At 40.4% G+C, this 16,062-nt stretch overlaps 1 long non-coding RNA gene across 1 annotated transcript in view; it reads left to right on the top strand.

Annotated features, from left to right (window-relative positions):
* The window catches only part of LOC138754005 (uncharacterized), a 42,437-nt gene extending 30,851 nt beyond the window's left edge, over positions 1–11,586 (top strand). Inside the window, exons 2-3 of the long non-coding RNA XR_011351540.1 lie at positions 9,848–9,928; positions 11,273–11,586. This is a non-coding gene — a long non-coding RNA (uncharacterized lncRNA). The remainder of the gene's footprint in view (positions 1–9,847; positions 9,929–11,272) is intronic.
* The last annotated feature ends 4,476 nt before the right edge of the window (positions 11,587–16,062 follow it).

Raw genomic sequence — 16,062 nt, 5'->3', positions numbered from 1 at the left:
TATTAAGTAACTGTGCACTTCAGCTGGAAAAGGGTGCAGAAAAGATTCATGAAAATGTTAGTAGGACTGTCCGTGTGAGTTGTAGGAAAAGATGAGATAGGGTTGGACTTTGTCCCTTGGAACATAAGAGGCTGAGGGGGAAATTATAGAGGTATATAAATTCATGAAGGACATAGATAAATCACAGTCTTTTTCCCAGGGCTGGGGTGTCCAAAAACCAGAGGTCATTGATTTAAGGCAAGAGTGAAAAGATTTAAAATGGATCTGCGGGGAACCTTTTTTCACATAGGGTGGTAGATATAAGGAAGTGGTAGAGGCCGAAACAATTCCAGGAATTAAAAGACATTTAGACAGTCTATTCTGATTTCAAGCGATGTGGGCCAAATTCATGCAATTGGGACTAGCTCAGGTAGACAATTTGCCAGCAAGGGCTGAGTAAAGCTGTGTTAGGGATGAATGTGTTTTATTTCAAGTAGCATTGATGCTTCATAAGGTGGAGGATAGATCAAAGGTGCTGCATATATTGTCAAGATGGGGGTGGACAATTAAATGGTCTCATGGATATTCCCATCCTCAACCATAGCAAGCCTATTTTCTTCTAATTAACAGCAGGCTTAAATGCTGTCAACTATCTGTCTTGCCTTCGTTTTGAGATTTACAACATCAAGGAAACTGATCATCCTTCACGTAAAAACACAAGAATGCTGGAGGAACTCAGCAGATTTTGCAGCTTCCATTGGAGGTCCATAAGAAGGGGACAGGCCCAAATCATCAGTTTTATATCTCTACCCCCTATGGACGCTGCAAGACTAGCATTCTTGTGATTACAGTCACAGTGTTTGCAGACTTTCATGTTTCGCATCATCCACTTAAAAAGAGTTGAATTCCAGAGGTAGGAACGATGGCTGTTTTCATCATGAAAAGATGCCATAGGTCAATAAAGTTAAACCCATAGAATCCAATGGAGAGAGAGAGAGAAATTGGATTCAAAATATGCTAAGACCCTGGAATGAAAGATACCGTGTATTTTCATAATTTGAAGGCCCTTGGGGTCAGAACTCAGTCTGATATAAATAAGAGAATAGGTGTGATCAATAGATTTGCACTTGATAGACGGGGGCGTGGCAAGATGGCGTAAGGAACAGACGTGCCTTCCAGTCCTCTCCTGACTCTAACTTATTGTTTTGTCTTTAAGTGCCCGTTAAAACTTTTTTAAAAAGTTTATAAATAGTATGAGGTGTTGAATTAATACCTAATGGTACATTTGTTAAAAAAAAGTAAAAGGAAACATCAACAGATTGTTAAAAAATTATATTTTCCGAAATTATCTGAGCCTGCTTGTTTACAAAAAGCCACGACTCAGCGTGAAATGGATCCAGGAAAACAAGCGAAGAATTCGGCCTTGGAGCTCCGTTCTGATTCCGTAAGTCTTTCTGAAGGTCGTTTTCAGCTGCCTTTAGAACAAAGGGCTGGCCGGGTGCCAGTATTTCAAACAACGTCTACTGAGACTTTGACTGCTGAATTAGCTGGGGCGCCACCAGATACTGACGTAACGAAGCTTTTAAAGGAGGTTTGGATCAAAGATAACCCTGATCATCAGCCTCCTGACACTTCTGGGGGGTCTGTGGCAGGGGCTCTTACACGGAGTCAAACTGCAAGAAAAGCTACTAAATTAAAAGAAGGGATAGAAGGTCCTCTGATTCCACAAGAACAGCAGAATCCCGCCATGTCTGGATCTACTGATGTTGATATACTTTTCTAGAGTCTTGAACATAAGATATTTTCTTCAATGATGCATTTAGGTGATTCTATGAATAATCTTACTTCTAAGATTAATGCATTGGTTGATGTCAATACTCAACTGATTATGGAGCTTTTAAAGTTGAAACTATTGAAAGACTTGAGATGTGTGATCAAGGATTATCTGATGTACAAGATCAATTGCAAGATGTGAATAAAACAATTGAAACGTTGCAGATTCAGAATAAAAATTTAGCAAAAAAGGTTGATTATTTGGAGAACCAATCCAGACGGAATAATGTGAAAATTGTCGGCTTGCCAGAAGGCATAGAAGGGCCAGATCCAAGAAAATTTTTCACTGAATGGATTCCACAAGTGTTGGGACAAGATAAGTTTTCTGAAGGTTTAATATTGGAACGGGCTCATAGAGCTTTGAGAAGGAGACCTTTTTCAGGACAAAATCCAAGACCTGTTCTGGTTCGCTGTTTAAATTACTGTGATAGAGAGACTATTTTACGTATGGCTATTAGAAATGCACAGCAAAACAAATCTCCTTTGATGGTTCAGAGTAATCGTGTTTTCTTCTATCCAGATTTGAGTCAGGAAATTATGTTTCAACAACGTGAATTTAATTCTGTGAAAGAATTATTGTGGAAAAAAGGATATAAGGCAACATTTAGATACCCTGCGGTACTGAAGATTTTTCAGGATGGATATCAACCAAAGTTCTTTGATAATCCTAAAGAAGCTATGGATTTTGCTCAGTCTTTACCAATTACGCAATTCCAGGAACGACGTAGTCCTCCATGGTCTCCAAAGAGGGCAGAGCTGCAAGAAGGGAATTTGATTTCTGGAAGAAATGGAAGAAACGGTGGTCGGAATGGCAAAGGAAACTCATTTAATAGATAAGGAACATTTGAAACTCAAACATGAATGGGTTGAGCACGTTTTTTATTCTTCGTTTAATTCTAAGGCAAAAGGTGTGGCAATTTATCTACCATTTTAGTTACAGAGTGAAGAGAAAAATGGTGGAAGATTATTAAAATTAAATTGTACAATCTTTAATGAGGCATGGACTATGCTTGATGTTTATGCTCCTAATGTTGAGGATACAGCTTTTGTTGTGGATATGTCTTTATTACTTGGACAATCGAACTCTAATGTGATGTTGGGGGAGATTTGAATGTGGTGTTGGAGCCTTTATTGGATAAGTACTCAAGAGTAATTAAGAAGTCGAAGATGGCAATCCAAGTGATTAATATGATGGCAGATTTGAATTTAATTGATATTTGGTGAAGAGTTAATCCTACAGAGAAAGATTTTTCTTTTTATTCCTCGCGACATAATTCTTTTTCTAGAATTGATTATTTTTTAATATCAGCACATTTGCAGGATAGGGTTACATCTGTGGAGTATAAGGCTAGATTGGTTTCGGGTCATTCATTATTATTATTAGAATATTTGAGTTCACAAAATGTTCAGAAAGCTTCAAAATGGAGATTTAATACTATGCTATTACGACGCGAATTTAATTCTGTGAAAGAACAGTTGTGGAAAAAAGACATAGGGCAACATTCAGGTATTCTGCGGTACTGAAGATTTTTTAGGATGGAAATTAGCCAAAATTCTTTGACAATCCTAAAGAGGTTATGGACTTTGCTCAGTCTCTACCAATCATGTAGTTTCAGGAACGATGTAGTCCTTCAAGGTCTCCAAAGAGAGTAGAGATGTAAGGTGGGATCCAGATTTTTAAAAGAAATGGAAGCAATGGTGATCGAAGTGGTAACTTTGATTTTAAAAAAATAAATCTTTTATCTTTTTTTTGAAAAGAGTTTAAATAGTTTAAATAATGATGATAGTTTAATGAAATGGGAGTTGGGAGAGGGAACTGGGTGGGCACTAGTTTCCAGAAGTCATCAGCTACCTGTGAGTTATCTCACACCCAATATTTTGGGGGAGTTACGCTTTGGGCGGTTTAAACAGGAGGAGGTAGTTGTGACCTCCGACCTGTTTTTTTTCTTTTTAATTTTTGGGTTAAGAAGTGAAGGTTTTTTTAAATTATTTTTTAAAAATAAATATTTTTTTAACTCTTTTTGTTTTCTGATTGTAATTGAGAGGGAATTAGGAGTTTTTTTTTCTCTCCTTTTTTTTCTCTTTTTGGGGGGGGATTTTTTCTCTTTTTTCTTTCTTTTTTAAGAGCATGATGTCACAGAAGATAATAAGTCAAAAATTGAGGATGTTGAATTAGATGAAGAGGAAGATGAGGGGAAAGGTGATAAGAAGAGAAAGAAGAAAATTAAGTACAAATACATTGAGGGAGAAGAGTTTAATAAAATTAAGTTAATTTAGATAGAGAATTTTGAAGATGTTATAAATGAAGAATATGGAAAATTTTATAAGAGTTTGAACTTTTTTTTCTTTTTTTTCTTTTTTATATAAGGGGAGGGGAAGGGAATAAAAAGTTTATCTGATTGTTTTTCTAAGGGATGTTTTGGTTCTCTCGATGAATTATAAAGGAAATTTGGTATTAATGGAAATTCTGTATTTATGTATTATTAATTATGATTTTTTGTATAACAGAGATATATGATTTTAATATTTGAACTTAGTTTTAAAGTGGATTTCATTTGTTAAATACATGTATTATGTTTGATTTAAATATATGTTTAAGGGTATTATTTTAGTATTGATTTTTTTTGTAAGTGGGGTTTTTTATTTTATTTACAACATTGTTAATTAATTCTTCACTCTTTATTTTGGGGGGAGGGTTGGACTAATTTTAAATTAGATGATTAATGTTGTGTTATAATTATTGGGGGGGGGTTAATTTGTGTAGTTTAATGATGTAGTATTCTAATTTTTCTGCAAAGAGTAGTTCACGGACAAGTTTCTCTTGTGTCTTGGTGTGAGCTTGCAGGCGCCTCAGATTGAAGAGACTGCCATCCGTGCGGTACCGGATGTAAACAGCATCTTCATTGTTGGGGTCTTTCATGGCTTGGTTCAGCATCATGCTGAAGAAGATTGAAAAGAGGATTGGTGCGAGAACACAGCCTTGCTTCACGCCATTGTTAATGGAGAAGGGTTCAGAGAGCTCATTGCTGTATCTGACCCGACCTTGTTGGTTTTCGTGCAGTTGGATAATCATGTTGAGGAACTTTGGGGGACATCCGATGCGCTCTAGTATTTGCCAAAGCCCTTTCCTGCTCACGGTGTCGAAGGCTTTGGTGAGGTCAACAAAGGTGATGTAGAGTCCTTTGTTTTGTTCTCTGCACTTTTCTTGGAGCTGTCTGAGGGCAAAGACCATGTCAGTGGTTCCTCTGTTTGCGCGAAAGCCGCACTGTGATTCTGGGAGAATATTCTCGGCGACACTAGGTATTATTCTATTTAGTAGAATCCTAGCGAAGATTTTGCCTGCAATGGAGAGCAACGTGATTCCCCTGTAGTTTGAGCAGTTGCAGATGATGCCGCTTTAGTTGCCCATTCAGAGCCAGCTCTTCAGCGCTTGACGTCCTGCTTTGCGGAAACTGCCAAAATGTTTGGCCTGGGAGTCAGCCTGAAGAAAACTGAGGTCCTCCATCAGCCAGCTCCCCACCATGACTACCAGCCCCCCCACATCTCCATCGGGCACACAAAACTCAAAACGGTCAACCAGTTTACCTATCTCGGCTGCACCATTTCATCAGATGCAAGGATCGACAATGAGATAGACAACAGACTCGCCAAGGCAAATAGCGCCTTTGGAAGACTACACAAAAGAGTCTGGAAAAACAACCAACTGAAAAACCTCACAAAGATAAGCGTATACAGAGCCGTTGTCATACCCACACTCCTGTTCGGCTCCGAATCATGGGTCCTCTACCGGCACCACCTACGGCTCCTAGAACGCTTCCACCAGCGTTGTCTCCGCTCCATCCTCAACATCCATTGGAGCGCTCACACCCCTAACGTCGAGGTACTCGAGATGGCAGAGGTCGACAGCATCGAGTCCACGCTGCTGAAGATCCAGCTGTGCTGGATGGGTCACGTCTCCAGAATGGAGGACCATCGCCTTCCCAAGATCGTATTATATGGCGAGCTCTCCACTGGCCACCGTGACAGAGGTGCACCAAAGAAAAGGTACAAGGACTGCCTAAAGAAATCTCTTGGTGCCTGCCACATTGACCACCGCCAGTGGGCTGATAACGCCTCAAACCGTGCATCTTGGCGCCTCACAGTTTGGCGGGCAGCAGCCTCCTTTGAAGAAGACCGCAGAGCCCACCTCACTGACAAAAGGCAAAGGAGGAAAAACCCAACACCCAACCCCAACCAACCAATTTTCCCTTGCAACCGCTGCAATCGTGTCTGCCTGTCCCGCATCGGACTGGTCAGCCACAAACGAGCCTGCAGCTGACGTGGACTTTTTACCCCCTCCATAAATCTTCGTCCGCGAAGCCAAGCCAAAGTAAATTCTAATTTTTATTATCTTATTTTTTATTATTTCTTTAAATGTAATTTTTATTTTATTCATGTCATAAAATTTTAAATAAAGTTTAAAAAAAAAGATTTGCACTTGACAGAAAACTTTTGTGTGGAAGAAAAGTTTCACACTGAAACCAGATGGCTGGTCAGCTAGACAGAGACGTGAAAAATGTAATGGATTTGCGGTAGTGCAAAAAGTTATACAAGGAATGGAAGGATATTTAGTGCAGTCGAGGTAAAAGACCTGAACACATAAATTCTGGAGGCACGGTTGGCGTAGAGGATAGCGCAACACTGTTACAGTGCCAGCAATCACGACAGAGTTCTAATCCAGCGCTGTCTGTAAGGAGTTTACACATTCTCCCCGAGCTTGCGTGGGTTTTCCCCGAGAGTTCTGGTTTCCTACCACCAGAGTTATAGTTCAATTGGATGTAATGGGTGGCATCTACTGTTGGGCTGAACGGGCCTGTCACCGTGCTATATGTTTAAATTTAAAACTAAAAAAAAATTTAAATGATAAAGAAAATTAAATTTAAAAATTCTCATCACATTTAAACATTACTTAGCTATGTCCTTGAAGACCCACAACTTGTAAGACCATTGACCTTTGGTGGATTAGGTTGGAAGCTCCAATTCCAAGATTCCAATTGGAATCTGGCGCAGTCGTAATTAGACTCGAGAGACTGCTTACAGATGTTGGAACCTGGAGCAATAAATCTATCGGAGGAACTCAGCAGGAAAACAACAACTCAAGGAGAAAAGGAATTGTCAATGTTTTGGGTTGACACTCTTGGTCTTTTATCAGGGCTCCAACCTAAACACTCACTGTACCTTCATGAATCAATGTGGCTACAGTATTTGCCATCTATATGATGTTCCTCAGTAATTAATCAGGGCTCCTTTAGATCACAAATTATGTACAGATAATCGATCCTTAGTGATAAGAGTAATGAATTGAGAATAAATTAAAAGAAAACACGTATGTAAAGCTTGTTGCCCAATGTATAGTTTTTGTGGAGCTAATTTTTGACCATACGTTGTAATTACAGTACCATTATGAGAGTTGTGTAAACAGCTGTGACCATTAAGTTTATCAAACTTGGTCCTAATTTTCAAATGCAGAAAATATAATGTCATTAGATGAGGCCAGAACTAGAAATTATATTTGTGATCTGTGCTGTTTCCCAGTAAATACATTTGTACTCTCAGTTCATAATTTCATAATGAAATATGTAGAATATTACAGCCAAACCCCACTATACACAACTTCAATCTATGCAAAATTCAGTAACCAGGATTCAGAATACTGCAACCATTTCCTGTTTTACACGTGTAATTATTCAGTTACCACAAGATCTTTCTGGAAATTTCTGGAAAACTCAAGTTAGAAGTGGCTGGTGTGAAAGCCTCTAAATAAGATATGTACAAATGACAGTCAGACTCATTAAAAATGGATAAAAGAAAATATGGAAAAGAATCTGACAGTGAGTGTGGAATGAGCTGCCATCTGATGTGGTAAATGATGGCTCATTCTTTTTTTTAATATTTGATTTTTGATTTTTTTCAAAAATTTACATCGTAACATTTAAAATATACAATATATTAAACTTTTTCTCACAAGCACAACAAACAAAAACAAAAAAATGTCACTCCCTTCCCCCCGCCCCCCTTCCATTCATCTTCAGAGCTTACATATATTTTAAGTATGTAGTGTACAGTTGGGGAAGCTATGTTTTTGTATACCCTTTATACCCTTTTTTGTTCCTTTTTATTACTGTATCTGGGCTCTTATGTGGTCTAGGTCTGGCTGACAGACCTTTACAAAAGTTTCATATTTATTCTATAAGTTATATGTGATTTTTCTCCATAGGTACATAGCTGTTCATTTTTGCAGTCCATCGTGCTAGAAGTAGAGGGGAGTTGGACTTTGAAGCGATCGCGATACATTTTTTCACTACCACCAGTGCTATTATTATAAATGAGATGTGATATTGGATCAATTTGTCACGTATTTCCATAAAATATAGCTCCGTGTTATCCTGGTTAATTTTTCTGCAGTTTCTTGCCAAAATTACCTCACTTTCATGCACGTGGCATGTAAAAAGGTTCCTGGCTCAGTCCCACATCTGAAACGCCTCTGTGAAATTTTTGCTTTTGATCTGTGTAACTTTTGTGGGGTAAGATATAATTGGTGTAAAAAAAATTATACTGAACCAGTCCATAACCTGCATTTATAATTGAAGTTGTGCTGTCCTTACACCAATTTGACCAGCTTTTTTCAGAAATCACCACACTCAAGTCCAACACCCATCTTGATCTCTGCAACCCTGGTATGTGGGTTCATTCTTAAATTTTAAGAATAAATTGGATAGATGCATGGTTGGGAGAGTTATGGAATGGGTGCAAGTCAGTGGGACTAGAGGAATGACGTTTTGGCTCAGACTAGAAGGATCAAATAGCTTGTTTTCTGTGCTCTTATAGCACTATCTGACAGCCCCCACCCTCCCCACACCTGACAGCCCCCCTCCCCACTGCCTGACAGACCCTGGCGCGGGACGTCAGGGCAGGTGACCAGAATGCCTGAATTTAAAGCCTCTTAAAATACCCGAATGCGGCTGTTGGAAGGCCAGCTGAAAGCAGAAAACCCGTCCCCGAGGAGTACTTACTCAACCCTCCTCGGGGAGGTATATTCCCTGCTTCCGTGCGCTCCTCCTAGGCATCTGAAAGCAGAAAGGCAAAGCGGTGCCTAGCAGGGGGCAGGTTGATGACAGCCAGCTGGCGACCCAACTCCCCGTGCCTGACAGCCGCCCTCCCCACGCCTGACAGCTCCCCTCCCAGCTGCCGATAGCCCCGCTCCCCACTGCTTGACAGCACCCTGGCGCAGGACTACGGGGCTGGAGTGGCCAGCACTGGACTTCTGGGTCCCGCGTTGGCTGCTCCAGCCCTGATGTCCCGCACCAGCCGCTCCAGCCCCGTAGTCCCGCACCGAGGTGCTGTCAAGCAGCGGGGAGCGGGGCTGTCAGGCACGTGGAGAGGGGCTGTCAGGCGCGGGAAGGGGGGCTGTCCACATCGGGGAGGGGGGCTGTCAGGTGCAGGGAGGGGGGCTGTCAGCTGGCTGCCCCTTCCCTGACATCCCCCTCCGGCTGCCTCTGCCCCGACTCAGGAGCCGGCATTTGCTCCGCAGCACCTCTCCCTGCTGCAGACCTTTCAGGTGGCAGAACACTGCCTTCAGCACTGCCATTGAACGTCCCTTCACAGACACCCGCATTCTCCCGGCGATTCCACCTGAAAGCGGCTAAAAGCAGCCATTCTCAAAGATGGCCACAGCACATTTCAGGGGATCACAGACTGAAATCATGAAATATTTTTTCTGATTTTTATGTTGTTGGTAGGAGAGAAACCAACTAAAGTTGACTGGTTCATGAGTCCTAAGGGGGCTGCACCTGAAATAAAGGTTGAGCATGGCAGGTCTAAAAGATAATGGAAGCAGATCCAGTAGCAAGACTTTCAAAGGGAAACTCAGTAATATCTCAAAACAAAATACGCAGTCATGAGAAAGAAAAGACATTTCTCTCAAACAGCTGTTACATTGAAAACGCATGAAATATCAAATTATGTTCCTTGATTCTTTGGCCTTTTTTTTCCATAGACTAATTTTGAAGATAAAACAAAGAGGAAAAAGAACAAATGAGCAGATTAAAAAGTGTAGCAGAACTGTTGCATCAAGTAGGTCAGTGCGTGAGATAATATTTCTTCAGATGCACATTAACATTTTCACAGGGCTGAAATGTATCCTTTTTTTCAAATAGCTGAACCCTACCTTAAAAAAAACACAAAGTTTTCCCTTGCGGTTTTTAATGTTTCAAGCTCAAATAACAGGTAAGGCTTTGGACTCGATCTCATGCAAAGTTTTCAGCAAAGATTCTTTTGTGTGAGGTGAAAGAGAACAAGCTAATCTTGAGGGAATATTTCAGGAAACAGTGATGCATAAATTCACTTATGTGATCAGTGACTGCTTTCACAGCAAACTTTTCTGGCTCACAATACATACCAGAGAATTTATGGTTAATCATTTAGAGGATGACTTTGGACAAAGCACTGATGTAACATGGGAGTGGCAGATTTTATAGTTCCATCTTCAATGCATTCAGACCCAGATTATAACCAGGCTAGCATTCTGTATTTCACTATTTCGTAAGGGATACCCGATATGAAAACTTCTCTACCTCTTCTTTTCACTTCGAGGGAACAATACTTCCCCCAACACCTGAAAATACAGGAAATATGGAAAACATGGAACCAGGGATTAAGTTGTGAAGAAAAGTTAAGAGCTGAAAGGTTAAGAGATAAAATAGGCAGGATACCAGGTCTTTAAGGTACCCCTGTGGAGTTGATACTTTTATTTTCCTGCACAAAGATCAGGCAATGAACTTAACAGCAGTTTAGCATGCAGGAGGAAGCCGGAACTCCTGGTGGAAACTCACATGGTCACAGAAAGAACATAAAAACCCCACATGGTCAGTACCCAAGCTCAGGATCAAATACTGCTCCCTGCAGCTGATAGTTTGCCCAGGTGGTCTTATGCATGCATGTTCCCAGAGTTTGAAGGATGTTGTTTGGTGAAAACTTTCACAGCCAAGTCTCATCTCATTTCAAAACACCACTTCCTCCATCCTTCCTTTCAAGGATGATGCACATTGAGTAAGATCAAGAGCCTCATCAGAATGTTTCTTTTCCTAATCACATCTCTTGGGCTATCCTGGTGAGATCAATTAACTTAAATTGGGATTCAGCTTTAAACTGGGCTGCTCTATAAGTTAGTTAAATTTGAAACTGCAACATACTTCATGAGAGCTTCACTTTTACTTCCCCACTAGAAACTCTACAGGAACGGTGCCATATATGCAAGAAAGGAGTTTTTTAAAAAATTCAATTTGAGTAGGGGTGCGGACTAGAAGGGCCTAATGGCCTGTTTCCGTGCTGTAATTGTTATGTTATGTTATGTTATTAGACCATGTGTGTATGGATACTAGAATATCCAGCAAATGAAAATAAAAGGTTTTTTTTCCCTCAGGAACCATCATTGAAAAGACCAAGTTAAGGTAGTTTAATAACATGAGAAAATCTCTCCAAAAGCTTGCAATGTTTCAATAATACAGAATGTTTGAAACAGGCCAAGACCACAAGGATTACTACTTCTGGATTCCGTGCAAGTTAAGAACTGAAACCAGAGAAATGTTTGAAATCAGGAAGCATTTCTGCCAAATGGAAATATTTGGTCACAATGTTCTGTTACAAATTATAATTCACATTAAAGCAGGAAGCAGATAGGAAACCTTCAGATTATCGACCTATCACATTATGCCACCTTACTCCTAAATAAAACTCTTCCTCAATTGCTTGTAATTTGTTCTTCATTCTAATTTCCTGTGGTCCTTGACCCTCCACACTATTATTTGTCTTAGTGGCAAGGCCATTATGCTCTATACCTATAGTTCATTGAAATCAAAGTACTGTAGATTGAGTTTAGATTTATTGTCAGAGAACATGCATGACATCATAAAAAACCCAACGCAGCACAATTATAGCTAATTGGTAGTGCATAAAAACTACACGGTGTAAATGAAAACAAATAAAGAATTGTAAGCAGATGACTAAACAAACTGATGGAGCAATACAGAGAGAATAAAAAGGAAAATCAATGAAGTACATAAGTAAGGGTCCTTAAATGAGTCTCTGATTGAGTTTGCTGTTTATTTAATTGTGTGTAATTACGTAGCTCTATATAAGGAAAACAGACTTCATTTCACTGATAGCCCTCTGATTACTATATCGATTCTCCATCAATAAATTATTTATTTATTGAAGGTTAGCACCTTCAAGTTTCTGGGAATCCATATTTCAGAAGACCTCTCCTGGAACCAACACATTGAGGCAACTGAAGATGCCACACCAACGCCTAAAAATTTTCTAAAAGGTCTGACAACGTTTGGCATGTCTTTGAATACTTTACAAAACTTCTTCAGGTGCACTGTGAAAACTTATTCTGGTGTTCTGTGATTGTATTGCTGCTTGGTTTGGTAATTCAAGGGCCCAGGAATGCAGAAGGAAAAATGGCAGTGCTGCAATGACAGCACTGCCGCTAGTGTGGTCGCGGGAGATCAGAGAGTGCAAACGCAGCACTGGATCATAGGATTCAACTGCTTGGTCCTAAAAAGCTTGTTTAAGAAGCCAAAGGTGTTTTGAAGCTAAAATCCTGCAACCACAAGTCTGTGCCCAAGATGATGGCAACTGTTCTCAGCAGCAGCCACGACGGGTGGCAGACTCCAGGGAGCAGCAGACTGGCACAGGGCACATGGACACTCAGTGACTCTGAAAGGACTCTCTTTTGCTTCTTTCTCTTGTGCTGTAAGGGGTGCCGGATGACACTAATGGTGACTCCTTGAAGGCAATTTCATGTAATATTACATGTTCTGTACTATTCCATAACAATCAAAGGAAGCTTGAAGGTAGCAAACATAGCTAGGTCCATCACAGGCTCTGACCTCCCATCTTTTGAAGACATCGAAGTGAGGTGTTGCAGCTAACATCATAAAGGACCCCCCCCCCCCCCACCCCGTCACCCTGGTCACAACCTCTTCTCACTGATCTCAGGAAGAAGGTACAGAACTGTGAAAAACAGGTGCTTTCCAATAGCTAACAGGCTCTTTTGTTTAGGACAGCTATAGTCTTATCAAGAAGGATGGTAAAGAAAAGATCATACTGTTGACACAATGAAACTCTGAATCATCTTTTAAATGAGAAATAGTCATCATTTCTTACCAACAACTCCTACTCACCATTGTTTTGCAGGATAGGATTATTCTTTGTGGAGGATTCGCATTGTTTAAAACAGGATGAAGAACTCAAAAGATCTGAGGTTACATATATCATATGGTGCAAAACTTAACCCTTTGGACTCCATGCCCCAGTTTTCAGGGACTACACACGAGTACAGATACTCCATATCCCAGTTTTCAGGGACTGGTTTTCTACCCAACCAGCTGGTTCGCTCTGATGTTTGTACTATCAAGGTTTACCCACAGACTCAGTCTGGAGCATATATTACGAAAGGTTAAAAATGGCCATCAGGACTCATTTGCCAAAGGCGTACAGCAGCTAATTTGTATCACCAGTTTTGGAGTCTTCAGATAGCAAACCCTTCACGTGATGTCTTCTCTGATTCACAAACAACTTGTCATTTTTTTTCTTGTTCATCTATTTTGTAAATGTTTTTCTTTATACATTCCTCTCTATCTGGATTCTGCTAAATCATTTATCTGTGCTGTACGCTGAGATCAACGAGGCTGATTTCTATTTGGCAACTAGTTTGCTTTTCAAATTTGCCCCATAAGAAATATTTTTGAAAAAGTGTAAATTACACTTTCTATTTGGGATACCAGCAGACGAAAACTGTACAGGAGAAATAAGGTTCCAACTTGATCAGCGGTTAAAATAAACAAATTGAAAAGCTCCAAAAGGTGAATCTTACCGAAATAGAAAAAAGACAACTTGAGTCATGTAACATGCAACAGCCTTCTGAGTCCCCACCAACCATAAATTACCTTTGTACACTAGACTCATTTTACTCTCTGCATTCTCCAATCAATTCACTCAGATTCTATCACTCACCACCACAGGAAGGACAAATTACAGTGGCTAACTAAACCACCAAACCTCACTTCTTTGGGATGAGGGAGGGAATTCTTTGAAAAAGTGACAAGCAGGCAAGAACGTAAGAACATGAGAAATAGGAGCAGGAGACGGCCATCGACCCTGCCCCGCCATTCAATGTGAACATGGTTGATCTAATGATAGGCTCGTTTCCTCCTACCTGCCTTTTCCCCATATCCTTTAATTCCCTTTCTATGTAGAAATCTATCTATCCTTGTCTTAAACATATTTATTAAGGTCGCCTCCACTGCTTCAATGGGCAGCAAATTCCACAGATCCACCACCCTCTGGAAAAAGCAGTTCTTCCTCATCTACCCTGAATCTTGAGGCTATGTCCTCTAGTTCTGGTCTCTCCTACCAATGGAAATAACATTCCTAACTCTTATCTTTTCTATGCCTTTCATAATTTTATATGCTTCGATAACATCCCCTCTCATTTTTCTAAATTCCAATGAGTACAGTCCCAGATGTCTTGGTCTGTTCTTATCCCCTTCATGCCTGGAATCAACCTGGTGAACCTCCTCCACACTGCCTCCTTAGCCAGTATATCCTTCTTCAAGGTAAAGGAGATGGAGTGGATGTGTATTTGGACAGGCACTGCACATGGGCTACTTACTAAGTTAAGAGCCCATGGTAGAACATACATGCATGGGCAGAGCATAGGATGGTTGGTAGGAACCAGAGTTGGAATACAGGGATCATATTCTTTTTATGCCTAATATTATAGAGTGAAAGACTTTGTGGGCAAGTTTGCAGATTAAGGTGGCACAGTTAGCGTAGCAGTTAGTGCATGCTGTTACTGTGGCAGTGACCCTGGTTTGAATCCAGCATTGTCTGGAAGGAGTTTGTAAATTCTCCTTGTGGGCTTTCCCTGGGTGTTCCAGTTTCTTCTCATCCTCCAAAAAATGTACAGGGGTTATAGTTCAATCGGGTGTAATTAGGCAGCGTGTTATGCAAAAAATTTAAGATGTTAACATTATTTATTTATTTTATGAAGGTAGGTGGAGGAGCAGGTAGTGTTGAGGGAATAGGGAGACTGAAGAAGAACCTAAACAGATTAGTATTATTGGCAGAGAAGTGGCATATGAAATACATTGTTGGAAAGTGTATGGAATAAATAAAGTGTAATAAATGGACAGTCTAGATTTTAAATGAGGAGAAAATTGAAAACACCCAGATGCAGAGGGACCTGGGAGTCTTCATGCAGGAGAGCCTGATGGAAAACATGTTGGGTAGAGTCGGTGGTGAAGAAGGTAAATGCAATGCTGGCATTCATTTCAAGAGGAACAGAATATTACAGCACAGTACACACTGTATGGCCCCCGATGTTGTGAAAACCTATATATAACTACCCAAAAAAACCTAAACCCTCCCTATATCAAAACCCTCTATATTTCTTTCATCCATGTGCCTACAATAGGTCTCAAACACACCTATTGTTCTTGCCTCCACCACCACCCCTGGTAATGCATTCCAGGCACCCACAACTCAGTGTAAAAACACTTACCCCAATGTCTCCCCTAATCTTTCCTCCCTTTACTTTGTACAGATGTCTCCTGGTGTTTGCTACTCTCTCGCAGGGAAAGAGGTGCTGACTGTCTATCTTATCTATGGCTTTCTTAATCTAGTAGACCTCTATTAAATAGTCACTTATCATCCTTCTTTGCTCCAAAGAGAAAAGCCCTATTTCATTTCCAATCCAGGCAACATCCAGACATATTTTCCAATCCAGACAACATTCTGGTAAATTTTCTGTGCACCTCCATAGCTTTCACACCTTCCTGTAACAAAGTGACCAGAACTAAACACAATATTCTAAGCGTGGACTCACCAGAGATTGGTAGAGCTGCAACATTACCTCATGACTCCTAAACTCAGTCCCCCAACTAATGAAACCCAGCATCCATAGGCCTATCAACTTGCGTGGCAAACTTGAGAGATCTATGAATTTGAACCCCAAGGTCCCTCTGATTCCAACTGTTAAGTATCCTATCTGTCTTCTAGGTTGACATACCAAACACTTATCCAGATTGAACTCCATCTGCCATTTTTCCACCCAACTCTGCATCCGTCTATATCCTGTTGTAATTTCCAAAAACCTTTAACACTATCCACAACACCTCCAATCTTTGCATCATCTTCAAGCTGACT

Source organism: Narcine bancroftii, chromosome 2 (assembly GCF_036971445.1).
Source record: "Narcine bancroftii isolate sNarBan1 chromosome 2, sNarBan1.hap1, whole genome shotgun sequence".
NCBI classification, from domain to species: Eukaryota; Metazoa; Chordata; class Chondrichthyes; order Torpediniformes; family Narcinidae; genus Narcine; species Narcine bancroftii.
Note: the sequence above shows the minus strand (reverse complement) of the source record. Positions and strands in the feature narration are given on the sequence as shown.